General features: G+C 47.4%; 4 non-coding genes across 4 annotated transcripts; all 4 read left to right on the plus strand.

Annotated features, from left to right (window-relative positions):
• The first annotated feature begins 1,023 nt into the window (after positions 1–1,023).
• TRNAT-UGU (transfer RNA threonine (anticodon UGU)) lies at positions 1,024–1,096 on the plus strand. Its single transcript has one exon. It is a non-coding gene; the product is annotated as a tRNA-Thr (tRNA).
• Positions 1,097–2,858: 1,762 nt separating this feature from the next.
• On the plus strand, positions 2,859–2,931 carry TRNAT-UGU (transfer RNA threonine (anticodon UGU)). Its single transcript has one exon. It is a non-coding gene; the product is annotated as a tRNA-Thr (tRNA).
• A 1,764-nt stretch (positions 2,932–4,695) lies between these two features.
• TRNAT-UGU (transfer RNA threonine (anticodon UGU)) lies at positions 4,696–4,768 on the plus strand. The gene has a single exon. It is a non-coding gene; the product is annotated as a tRNA-Thr (tRNA).
• A 1,762-nt stretch (positions 4,769–6,530) lies between these two features.
• TRNAT-UGU (transfer RNA threonine (anticodon UGU)) lies at positions 6,531–6,603 on the plus strand. The gene has a single exon. It is a non-coding gene; the product is annotated as a tRNA-Thr (tRNA).
• Positions 6,604–13,213: the final 6,610 nt, after the last annotated feature.

Below are 13,213 nucleotides of genomic sequence, written 5' to 3' on the forward strand. Positions count from 1 at the left end.
GCACTTGCAATACAACATGTCTGGCATTTCTCCGAGATAGAGCTATTAGCAGTTGTAAACTCCCAACCAGACTTTTCTTGACTCATTAAATGTAAATAATGAGCGCGATCGCGCTGCTACAGTTCACTCATATTGAAACCTATCGGCAAAAGTGCAATTATCTATGTAACCGGCAAAAGTTCAATTAATTATGTAACAGGGTTGATGTCATGCAATGAGCTCGACTTCTGTCAAATGAGATTGTGCTGTGAAAAAAAAGAGAAAAAGTAGTCCACAAACCAGATGGAAAACAGCGAGCCTCCTATGTTTTCAGTACTTGGTCGCTGCGCTCAAGGAGCGCTAACCACCGGAAAAGGCATGACGATTGCATGCCTTCCACTAACGAAAGCAAGCAGATTTTAACAGGGAATCCCACGAACCAATGAAAGACACCAACGTGAAATGGACGGGGCTCCTAGCCCTTTTCTAACTACAACAGCGTCTCGCAAGCAATACGCATGCGCAAGCGCATTCTAGCGCAGGCTTGACTCTAAAGAATCTCCTATGATAGTTGGAGGAAGATATCCCTTTATGCACATCAGCTCTCCTGAACATAAGGCAGATACCCTTGCACTCAAGGCAGCCCGAAGTGCACCTTTGCATAGACAAAGAGAAGAACTGCACCATTTCTGTGAAGATATGTCTCAGTTCTGCTCTCTTCGAGTGACGCACAAAGGAACTTTGCTGGCTGTGCTGCACTGCGTCCCTTCTTTCTAAATATTCCAATTAGTGATCAGTTTACCAAAAAAGTAGCAAATCTGCACCCATAGATGTACTCCTTGAAAGGATACAAATTTACTACCTTTTTAAAATACACAAACACTGGCAATAGTAGCCTTGGAAAGCTATGCCAGATTCAGGTTTGAAGCTATGCCCCTTTTCTTTCTCAGACTCACACAATCCTCTCTCCTGCTGATTCCATTGTAACGCAGGTATGCTCTGCTCCTTCATATAGTCCTCAGCACGGCTTCCTGCCAAGCTCCTGGCTCCATACCTCAGGGGTTAGAGCACTGGTCTTGTAAACCAGGGGTCGTGAGTTCAAATCTCACTGGGGCCTCACAAACATTTTGGATTTAACAACACTTTTTAGTTCATTGGGGAGCCTCACTACAAATATTATTTTCAAGATAGAAAAACAAAGGCGACACAGGGCAAAGCACGCAAGAACGGGGGGCATTACACACAGTGTCAGTGGAATGACAAACACAAGACTCCTACAGGGTCATACAATTGACTTGTGTGAGTATGGGGGATGTTTAGAGTGTGACATCCCAAAATATCATTCTTGACTTGGTCGTTGGCTTTGGTGCCCTTCAGCCACGTCCTTTCCAATGCACATGTCATTTTTTTAATATCATCCTGATTTCACTGTGAGATTTTAACTTGTTCTTTTTTTCGGGTCCGGAATGTAAGTGTATATTTAGGCCCATGTTTAAACCGATTTTGCATCGGGTTGCATCACTTTTTCAATGCAGCATTAACACAATTCGTTTTTTGGTATTTACAAAGCCATGCACATGTTAAGAAAAGGTAACAGCACACAGCACCTTGCTCTGCCATGCTTTACTTTGCGTCAGGTAGGTGTTCCACAGGTGGTACATGGTTTTCTTGTACATCCACACATGGATTTTGATGTAAACCCATATTTACAAAAACATACAGTCATGGTTTTGTGCCACAATGTTGCGCCTACCCGAGGCTGGTGTAAGGCGAACAGATGTATTTATTTCTCCATGTCACTGCCTCTTTGCATGTGGTGTGCTACAATTTGCAGCACAGATACAAAGAGTAAACAAGCACTTGCAATACAACATGTCTGGCATTTCTCCGAGATAGAGCTATTAGCAGTTGTAAACTCCCAACCAGACTTTTCTTGACTCATTAAATGTAAATAATGAGCGCGATCGCGCTGCTACAGTTCACTCATATTGAAACCTATCGGCAAAAGTGCAATTATCTATGTAACCGGCAAAAGTTCAATTAATTATGTAACAGGGTTGATGTCATGCAATGAGCTCGACTTCTGTCAAACGAGATTGTGCTGTGAAAAAAAAGAGAAAAAGTAGTCCACAAACCAGATGGAAAACAGCGAGCCTCCTTTGTTTTCAGTACTTGGTCGCTGCGCTCAAGGAGGGCTAACCACCGGAAAAGGCATGACGTATGCATGCCTTCCACTAACGAAAGCAAGCAGATTTTAACAGGGAAGCCCACGAACCAATGAAAGACACCACCGTGAAATGGACGGGGCTCCTAGCCCTTTTCTAACTACAACAGCGTCTCGCAAGCAATACGCATTCGCAAGCGCATTCTAGCCCAGGCTTGACTCTAAAAAATCTCCTATGATAGTTGGAGGAAGATATCCCTTTATGCACATCAGCTCTCCTGAACATAAGGCAGATACCCTTGCACTCAAGGCAGCCCGAAGTGCACCTTTGCATAGACAAAGAGCAGAACTGCACCATTTCTGTGAAGATATGTCTCAGTTCTGCTCTCTTCGAGTGACGCACAAAGGAACTTTGCTCGCTGTGCTGCACTGCGTCCCTTCTTTCTAAATATTCCAATTAGTGATCAGTTTACCAAAAAAGTAGCAAATCTGCACCCATAGATGTACTCCTTGAAAGGATACAAATTTACTACCTTTTTAAAATACACAAACACTGGCAATAGTAGCCTTGGAAAGCTATGTCAGATTCAGGTTTGAAGCTATGCCCCTTTTCTTTCTCAGACTCACACAATCCTCTCTCCTGCTGATTCCATTGTAACTCAGGTCTGCTCTGCTCCTTCATATAGTCCCCAGCACAGCAACCTGACAAGCTCCTGGCTCCATAGCTCAGGGGTTAGAGCACTGGTCTTGTAAACCAGAGGTCGTGAGTTCAAATCTCACTGGGGCCTCACAAACATTTTGGATTTAACAACACTTTTTACTTCATTGCGGAGCCTCACTACAAATATTCTTTTCAAGATAGAAAAACAAAGGCGACACAGGGCAAAGCACGCAAGAACGGGGGGCATTACACACAGTGTCAGTGGAATGACAAACACAAGACTCCTACAGGGTCATACAATTGACTTGTGTGAGTATGGGGGATGTTTAGAGTGTGACATCCCAAAATATCATTCTTGACTTGGTCGTTGGCTTTGGTGCCCCTTCAGCCACGTCCTTTCCAATGCACATGTCATTTTTTTAATATCATCCTGATTTCACTGTGAGATTTTAACTTGTTCTTTTTTTTCGGGTCCGGAATGTAAGTGTATATTTAGGCCCATGTTTAAACCGATTTTGCATCGGGTTGCATCACTTTTTCAATGCAGCATTAACACAATTTGTTTTTTGGTATTTACAAAGCCATGCACATGTTAAGAAAAGGAAACAGCACACAGCACCTTGCTCTGCCATGCTTTACTTTGCGTCAGGTAGGTGTTCCACGGGTGGTACATGTTTTTCTCATACATCCACACATGGATTTTGATGTAAACCCATATTTACAAAAACATACAGTCATGGTTTTGTGCCACAATGTTGCGCCTACCCGAGGCTGGTGTAAGGCGAACAGATGTCTTTATTTCTTCATGTCACTGCCTCTTTGCATGCGGTGTGCTACAATTTGCAGCACAGATACAAAGAGTAAACAAGCACTTGCAATACAACATGTCTGGCATTTCTCCGAGATAGAGCTATTAGCAGTTGTAAACTCCCAACCAGACTTTTCTTGACTCATTAAATGTAAATAATGAGCGCGATCTCGCTGCTACAGTTCACTCATATTGAAACCTATCGGCAAAAGTGCAATTATCTATGTAACCGGCAAAAGTTCAATTAATTATGTAACAGGGTTGATGTCATGCAATGAGCTCGACTTCTGTCAAACGAGATTGTGCTGTGAAAAAAAAGAGAAAAAGTAGTCCACAAACCAGATGGAAAACAGCGAGCCTCCTATGTTTTCAGTACTTGGTCGCTGCGCTCAAGGAGCGCTAACCACCGGAAAAGGCATGACGATTGCATGCCTTCCACTAACGAAAGCAAGCAGATTTTAACAGGGAATCCCACGAACCAATGAAAGACACCAACGTGAAATGGACGGGGCTCCTAGCCCTTTTCTAACTACAACAGCGTCTCGCAAGCAATACGCATGCGCAAGCGCATTCTAGCGCAGGCTTGACTCTAAAAAATCTCCTATGATAGTTGGAGGAATATATCCCTTTATGCACATCAGCTGTCCTGAACATAAGGCAGATACCCTTGCACTCAAGGCAGCCCGAAGTGCACCTTTGCATAGACAAAGAGCAGAACTGCACCATTTCTGTGAAGATATGTCTCAGTTCTGCTCTCTTCGAGTGACGCACAAAGGAACTTTGCTCGCTGTGCTGCACTGCGTCCCTTCTTTCTAAATATTCCAATTAGTGATCAGTTTACCAAAAAAGTAGCAAATCTGCACCCATAGATGTACTCCTTGAAAGGATACAAATTTACTACCTTTTTAAAATACACAAACACTGGCAATAGTAGCCTTGGAAAGCTATGCCAGATTGAGGTTTGAAGCTATGCCCCTTTTCTTTCTCAGACTCACACAATCCTCTCTCCTGCTGATTCCATTGTAACTCAGGTATGCTCTGCTCCTTCATATAGTCCTCAGCACGGCATCCTGCCAAGCTCCTGGCTCCATACCTCAGGGGTTAGAGCACTGGTCTTGTAAACCAGGGGTCGTGAGTTCAAATCTCACTAGGGCCTCACAAACATTTTGGATTTAACAACACTTTTTAGTTCATTGGGGAGCCTCACTACAAATATTATTTTCAAGATAGAAAAACAAAGGCGACACAGGGCAAAGCACGCAAGAACGGGGGGCATTACACACAGTGTCAGTGGAATGACAAACACAAGACTCCTACAGGGTCATACAATTGACTTGTGTGAGTATGGGGGATGTTTAGAGTGTGACATCCCAAAATATCATTCTTGACTTGGTCATTGGCTTTGGTGCCCCTTCAGCCACGTCCTTTCCAATGCACATGTCATTTTTTAAATATCATCCTGATTTCACTGTGAGATTTTAACTTGTTCTTTTTTTCGGGTCCGGAATTTAAGTGTACATTTAGGCCCATGTTTAAACAGATTTTTCATCGGGTTGCATCACTTTTTCGATGCAGCATTAACACAATTCGTTTTTTGGTATTTACAAAGCCATGCACATGTTAAGAAAAAGTAACAGCACACAGCACATTGCTCTGCCATGCTTTACTTTGCGCCAGGTAGGTGTTCCACAGGTGGTACATGGTTTTCTTGCACATCCACGCATGGATTTTTATGTAAACCCATGTTTACAAAAACATACAGTCATGGTTTTGTGCCACAATGGTGCGCCTCCCCGAGGCTGGTGTAAGGAGAACAGATGTCTTTATTTCTCCATGTTACTGCCTCTTTGCATGTGGTGTGCTGCAATTTGCAGAACAGATACAAAGAGTAAACAAGCACTTGCAATACAACTGGTCTGGCATTTCTCCGAGATAGAGCTATTAGCAGTTGTAAACTCCCAACTAGACTTTTCTTGACTCATTAAATGTAAATAATGAGCGCAATCGCGCTGCTACAGTTCACTCATATTGAAACCTATCGGCAAAAGTGCAATTATCTATGTAACCGGCAAAAGTTCAATTAATTATGTAACAGGGTCGATGTCATGCAATGAGCTCGACTTCTGTCAAACGAGATCGTGCTGTGAAAAAAAGAGAAAAAGTAGTCCACAAACCAGATGGAAAACAGCGAGCCTCCTATGTTTTAAGTACTTGGTCGCTGCGCTCAAGGAGGGCTAACCACCGGAAAAGGCATGACGTATGCATGCCTTCCACTAACGAAAGCAAGCAGATTTTAACAGGGAAGCCCACGAACCAATAAAAGACACCAGTGTGAAATGGACGGGGCTCCTAGCCCTTTTCTAACTACAACAGCGTCTCGCAAGCAATACGCATGTGCAAGCGCATTCTAGCGCAGGCTTGACTCTAAAAAATATCCTATGATAGTTGGAGGAAGATATCCCTTTATGCACATCAGCTCTCCTGAACATAAGGCAGATACCCTTGCACTCAAGGCAGCCCGAAGTGCACCTTTGCATAGACAAAGAGCAGAACTGCACCATTTCTGTGAAGATATGTCTCAGTTCTGCTCTCTTCGAGTGACGCACAAAGGAACTTTGCTCGCTGTGCTGCACTGCGTCTCTTCTTTCTAAATATTCCAATTAGTGATCAGTTTACCAAAAAAGTAGCAAATCTGCACCCATAGATGTACTCCTTGAAAGGATACAAATTTACTACCTTTTTAAAATACACAAACACTGGCAATAGTAGCCTTGGAAAGCTATGCCAGATTCAGGTTTGAAGCTATGCCCCTTTTCTTTCTCAGACTCACACAATCCTCTCTCCTGCTGATTCCATTGTAACTCAGGTCTGCTCTGCTCCTTCATATAGTCCCCAGCACAGCATCCTGACAAGCTCCTGGCTCCATAGCTCAGGGGTTAGAGCACTGGTCTTGTAAACCAGAGGTCGTGAGTTCAAATCTCACTGGGGCCTCACAAACATTTTGGATTTAACAACACTTTTTAGTTCATAGGGGAGTGTTAGAAATGGGGTCTCTGGTTGACAGTCAGGTTACCCCCTGTTCAAGCAAGGACCCTCACTCTAGTTAGGATAAAAGAGAATCACCCTCAGCTAACCCCTGCTTACCCCCTTGGTAGCTTGGCAGAGCAGTAGGCTTAACCTCAGAGTGCTGGGCGTAAAGTATTTGTACCAACACACACAGTAACTTAATGAAAACACTACAAAATGACACAACACCAGTTTAGAAAAATAGGAAATATTTATCTAGACAAAACAAGACCAAAACGACAAAAATCCCACATACACAAGTCAAGTTATGATTTTTTTAAAGGTTTAAAATAAAAAGAGTCTTTAGGTAGTTGTAACAACACACTAGCGCTGCTAGCGTGTAAATGTACCTGGTTTGCGTCAAAAATAACCCCGCACGGGCGGTGTGCGTCGAAAGTAACCCTGCACGGCTGTGTGCGTCGAAAACCACTCGGCACGGCGGTGCGTGTTGAAAAAGCCAGCCACACGACGATCCGAAAGTCCCGCGGCGCAGGGTGCGATCTCTCAGCCTCCGTCAGCGATGCTGCGCGTCGTTTCTCCTGCTCCGGGCGTCGGTTTTTCGGTCGCGTTTCCTGCGGCGTCGTTTCTCAGCTGCGGAACCGGCGTCGCGTCGTTTTCTCAGCCGCGATCGGATTCGCGTCGATCTTTTCTCCGCACGGCGCTCGGTGCGTGTATTTTTGTCCTTAGGCTGCCAGCCTCTCCTTTCAGGGTCCCAGGAACTGGAAGGGCACCACAGAGCAGAGTAGGGGTCTCTCCAGAGACTCCAGGTGCTGGCAGGAAGAAGTCTTTGCTATCCCTGAGACTTCAACAACAGGAGGCAAGCTCTACATCAAGCCCTTGGAGATTTCTTCTTCATGATGGAAGGCACACAAAGTCCAGTCTTTGCCCTCTTACTCTGGCAGAAGCAGCACTGCAGGAAAGCTCCACAAAGCACAGTCACAGGCAGGGCAGCACGTTTTCCTCAGCTATCAGCTCTTCTCCAGGCAGAGGTTCCTCTTGGTTCCAGAAGTGTTTCTAAAGTTTGTAAGTTTGGGTGCCCTTCTTATACCCATTTTAGTCTTTGAAGTCACCTTCCTTCAAAGGGGACTCACACCTTCTTGTGAAATCCTGCCTTGCCCAGGCAAGGCCTCAGACACACACCAGGGGGCTGGAGACAGCATTGTCAGAGGCAGGCACAGTCCTTTCAGATGAGAGTGACCACTCCACCCCTCCCTCCTAGCAGAGATAGCTAATCAGGAAATGCAGATCACACCCCAGCTCCCTTTGTGTCACTGTCTGGTGTGAGGTGAAAAACAACCCAACTGTCAAACTGACCCAGACAGGGAATCCACAAACAAGGCAGAGTCACAGAATGGTTTAAGCAAGAAACTGCTCACTTTCTAAAAGTGGCATTTCCACACGCACAATCTTAAAATCAACTTTACTAAAAGATGTATTTTTAAATTGTGAGTTCAGGGATCCCAAACTCCACATGTCCATCTACTCTCTAGGGGAATCTACACTTTAATCATATTTAAAGGTAGCCCCCATATTATCCTATGAGAGAGAGACAGACCTTGCAACAGTGAAAACGAAATTGGCAGTATTTCACTGTCAGGACATATAAACCACATTACTATATGTCCTACCTCATCCATACACTGCACCCTGCCCTTGGGGCTACCTAGGGCCTACCTTAGGGGTGCCTTACATGTAAGGAAAGGGAAGGTTTAGGCCTGGCAAGTGGGTACACTTGCCAAGTCGAATTTACAGTGTAAAAATACACATACAGACACTGCAGTGGCAGGTCTGAGACATGATTACAGAGCTACTTATGTGGGTGGCACAGCCAGTGCTGCAGGCCCACTAGTAGCATTTGATTTACAGGCCCTGGCACCTCTAGTGCACCTTACTAGGGACTTACTAGTAATTCAAATATGCCAATCATGGATAAACCACTTACATACAATTTAAACAGGAGAGCATATGCACTTTAGCACTGGTTAGCAGTGGTAACGTGCTCAGAGTTGAAAAGCCAACAGCAACAGGTCAGAAAAAAAATAGGAGGCAGGAGGCAAAAAAGACTGGGGATGACCCTGCATAAGCAAAAGTCCAACACGACCCCCTACCAGCCTAAAGCCAGGGGAGAACAATCAATACCTTGATGTACTTCCCTGATTGGGGCGATAGAACAGGGACCCAGGCCCACAACAGCAGGGGCATGTTCCAGTTCTACGCCTTCCTGACTCCAGTTGGATCCCTCTGTCCATACTCTCAGGGCCCACTAAGCTAACCCAGGGGGAACCCTTCTCCACATCTACAGACACCATCTGTGTAACACCTAACTTTACTTTGCTCACAGATGTATTGCAATGGGCAGATAGTACCACCAGGGCCAACACAGTGGTGTGGCCCACTCCACCCCCGGGGTGTGACTCTCGTCCTCCCCCCACCAGGGGCAACTCTGTCCACCAGGACAGCAAGCCACAGTGGCCCCAGACAACTGTCAGGGATGAGAGCCCGACCTCAGGCCTCTCGAACCACTGTGACTGTGGGGAGTGGGGGGCGGTAGCCCCAGGTGCCTGGCACTCTTTGACCACTCTCTCTTCCACCAGGTCAGGGATGGCAACCTGACCCTGGTCCTCCCCTCTGGGGCTCTGTACCCTCCCTGCAGAAGCGGCACCCCCAGAGTCAAAAACTGTCAGGGTGCTTGTAGAAGCAATCCTGCACAATTCTTCCATCAGTGCAGGGATGTTAACCTGCAACTGATCCTCCAACCTGGGGTCTGTACCTTCAGGTTGGACCAGGGCCAGGGGTGAGGCTTCCCTCCCCCTGCCCTCTCTTCTGGGGTCCTGAACCACCCAACTAGGAGTGGCCCCCCCAGAAGACAACATGGTAGGGGCACTGTTAGCAGTAGCCCCTTCCTCCAGGTCAGGGGGGACACCCTTAACCTGGCCTCCCAATCCAGGGTCTGTACCCACAGACTGGATCACTGCCTGGCAAACCAGGACTTCCTGGGGGGCATACCTACCCCCTACCAGGTCAGAGTTTACCCTCTGAACCTGGTCATCCAACCTAGGGTCACCACCCTGCGGTTGAACCACTGCCTGGCACACCAGGACTTCCTTGGGAGCACACTTACCCCCCATCAGGTCAGAGTTTACCCCCTGAACCTGATCATTCAACCCAGAGTCACCACCCTGCGGTTGAACCATTGCCTGGCACACCAGGACTTCCAGGGGGGCACACTTACCCCCCTCAAGGGACACACTGTCCCGAAGGGCCACACAAGAGTCTGGCTGGCGCAGGTCCCCTGACCTCTGCCCATCTGACAGAGTCTGGATTCCCCCCAACCCAGAAATGGTCTCACCAAGGTCATTCATGGGGGGCTCTGCTCTCAGAGCTGACCCCTGACCCTCCAGGTTCTCCACTGGGGTCCGCAACCCCCTCTCAACCCTCTGTCTGGACTTCTGCACCCCCTCACTAGGAGTGGTACTGCCAGACACCAGAACTGGTGGGACGCTGGCTACAGCCGCCCCCCCAAGTTCTCCTGACACTGTGGGGTCTCCCTCAACAGATGGCCCTATGGTACAGGCTAGGCTCCCCTCCTGGTGTTCCCGCAGGGAACCCTCCTGGACCTGGGACCGGATCTCGGGCACCTTGGGCCTCAACCCATCCCCATTCCCTCTCCTCTGAGACTGGACATGGGGTCCCTCACCCATCCCACTACACTGGGACCTACCTGGGACACTACAATCCTTCCCTACCTCACCTGGTTGGGAACTACCTAGACCACTCCTCTCAGGAGCACCCCCAAATGCCTCTTCAGACTCTCTGGTACTCACCCAGAAGTCTGCCTCCATTGTAAGCTCCCTGGGGTCAGAGAACTCACACTCCACCTGGTGTTGGCATAGCTCTGGAAAATAAGGACTAGACATATGCTCTCCAGCAATTACATCACTCAGCCCCTCACATGAATTAACCAAAGTACCCTTCACCCAACCATCCAGTGACTCTGCTTTGACAAAGCACCCCACATCACCCTCCTGAGACTGGTGAGACAGTACCTGACTGTCCCTGACACTCAACCCACACTCTTCTGGGATGTCTTCACACTCCATAACCAGGACTTCTACCTGGGGGGAATCCCTCTCCCTGTCACTCTCAACTAGAGTCAGTAGAGTGTCCCTCCCACCAGTAGGAATATGACTCCCCATGCCAGTTCCCCAATCCACCTCAGGGACCCTGTGCATCACTGGAGCTACCTCATACCCCTGAACCTCCTGGCGTGTGTTAACTCCCTCCTTCAAGTAGGGCACCACCTCTCTGGGCATGTGCACTTCTGCAGCATCACTGGATATACAATTGTTGCTGCCACCATTCCAGCTGGACTCAGCCCTCATGACTTCCAGCTCTTTCAATTTAAGCTCGTAAGCATAAATCATTTTTTTAATCTCTAAGTTCCTCCTCCTTTCTTCCAACTCCCAATCGAGCTTTTTCAGCTCCCATTGGTACTCCCTCTCTGCCTGTCTGTCCTGTAACTCTTCAGGAGTCAGACCCTTGGGTGACACCCTGCCATCCCTCCTGGGGACCCTCCCCCCAGGCGTAACAGGTTCCTCCACTACACCACTGTGTATCCTCTGCACTTCCCCACCCATATTCTCCTCCTCTGTGTGCCCTCCAGCCTTCTTGATTGTCACCCAAGCCCTCTGTGCCTGTTGCAGCTCCCCCTCCCTGGTGGAGCTCTCAGTGGGACAGTCAAGATCTTTGAGGAACTGTTTCAATTGAGCAACTGGGTACTCCTTCAGTTTCTCCATTTCAAACACAGCTCCAGCTGTTGCATCTCCAGATTGAGACATGATGGTCACAAGTGCAAAGTTCCAAAGGCAGAAAAAATAATTTCCCAATGAAGTAAAAAGAATCAGTCAAGGGATCAGCAAAATCATGGAAGTAGAATAAAAAGAGTCCTTAAGAGAAAAATCAAAAGATCACCAAACAAGTAGTATGTGGTCACGTAGTGGTCTGAGATCAAAACAGTAGTGTACACTTAATTACTGTATGTCAAGAACAAATACAAGTCCAAATCCCGACCGCTGGTCACCAATGTTAGAAATGGGGTCTCTGGTTGACAGTCAGGTTACCCCCTGTTCAAGCAAGGACCCTCACTCTAGTTAGGATAAAAGAGAATCACCCTCAGCTAACCCCTGCTTACCCCCTTGGTAGCTTGGCAGAGCAGTAGGCTTAACCTCAGAGTGCTGGGCGTAAAGTATTTGTACCAACACACACAGTAACTTAATGAAAACACTACAAAATGACACAACACCAGTTTAGAAAAATAGGAAATATTTATCTAGACAAAACAAGACCAAAACGACAAAAATCCCACATACACAAGTCAAGTTATGATTTTTTTAAAGGTTTAAAATAAAAAGAGTCTTTAGGTAGTTGTAACAACACACTAGCGCTGCTAGCGTGTAAATGTACCTGGTTTGCGTCAAAAATAACCCCGCACGGGCGGTGTGCGTCGAAAATAACCCTGCACGGCTGTGTGCGTCGAAAACCACTCGGCACGGCGGTGCGTGTTGAAAAAGCCAGCCACACGACGATCCGAAAGTCCCGCGGCGCAGGGTGCGATCTCTCAGCCTCCGTCAGCGATGCTGCGCGTCGTTTCTCCTGCTCCGGGCGTCGGTTTTTCGGTCGCGTTTCCTGCGGCGTCGTTTCTCAGCTGCGGAACCGGCGTTGCGTCGTTTTCTCAGCCGCGATCGGATTCGCGTCGATCTTTTCTCCGCACGGCGCTCGGTGCGTGTATTTTTGTCCTTAGGCTGCCAGCCTCTCCTTTCAGGGTCCCAGGAACTGGAAGGGCACCACAGAGCAGAGTAGGGGTCTCTCCAGAGACTCCAGGTGCTGGCAGGAAGAAGTCTTTGCTATCCCTGAGACTTCAACAACAGGAGGCAAGCTCTACATCAAGCCCTTGGAGATTTCTTCTTCAAGATGGAAGGCACACAAAGTCCAGTCTTTGCCCTCTTACTCTGGCAGAAGCAGCACTGCAGGAAAGCTCCACAAAGCACAGTCACAGGCAGGGCAGCACGTTTTCCTCAGCTATCAGCTCTTCTCCAGGCAGAGGTTCCTCTTGGTTCCAGAAGTGTTTCTAAAGTTTGTAAGTTTGGGTGCCCTTCTTATACCCATTTTAGTCTTTGAAGTCACCTTCCTTCAAAGGGGACTCACACCTTCTTGTGAAATCCTGCCTTGCCCAGGCAAGGCCTCAGACACACACCAGGGGGCTGGAGACAGCATTGTCAGAGGCAGGCACAGTCCTTTCAGATGAGAGTGACCACTCCACCCCTCCCTCCTAGCAGAGATAGCTAATCAGGAAATGCAGATCACACCCCAGCTCCCTTTGTGTCACTGTCTGGTGTGAGGTGAAAAACAACCCAACTGTCAAACTGACCCAGACAGGGAATCCACAAACAAGGCAGAGTCACAGAATGGTTTAAGCAAGAAACTGCTCACTTTCTAAAAGTGGCATTTCCACACGCACAATCTTAAAATCAACTTT

This window comes from Pleurodeles waltl, unplaced genomic scaffold (genome assembly GCF_031143425.1).
Source record: "Pleurodeles waltl isolate 20211129_DDA unplaced genomic scaffold, aPleWal1.hap1.20221129 scaffold_39, whole genome shotgun sequence".
Taxonomy (NCBI): domain Eukaryota; kingdom Metazoa; phylum Chordata; class Amphibia; order Caudata; family Salamandridae; genus Pleurodeles; species Pleurodeles waltl.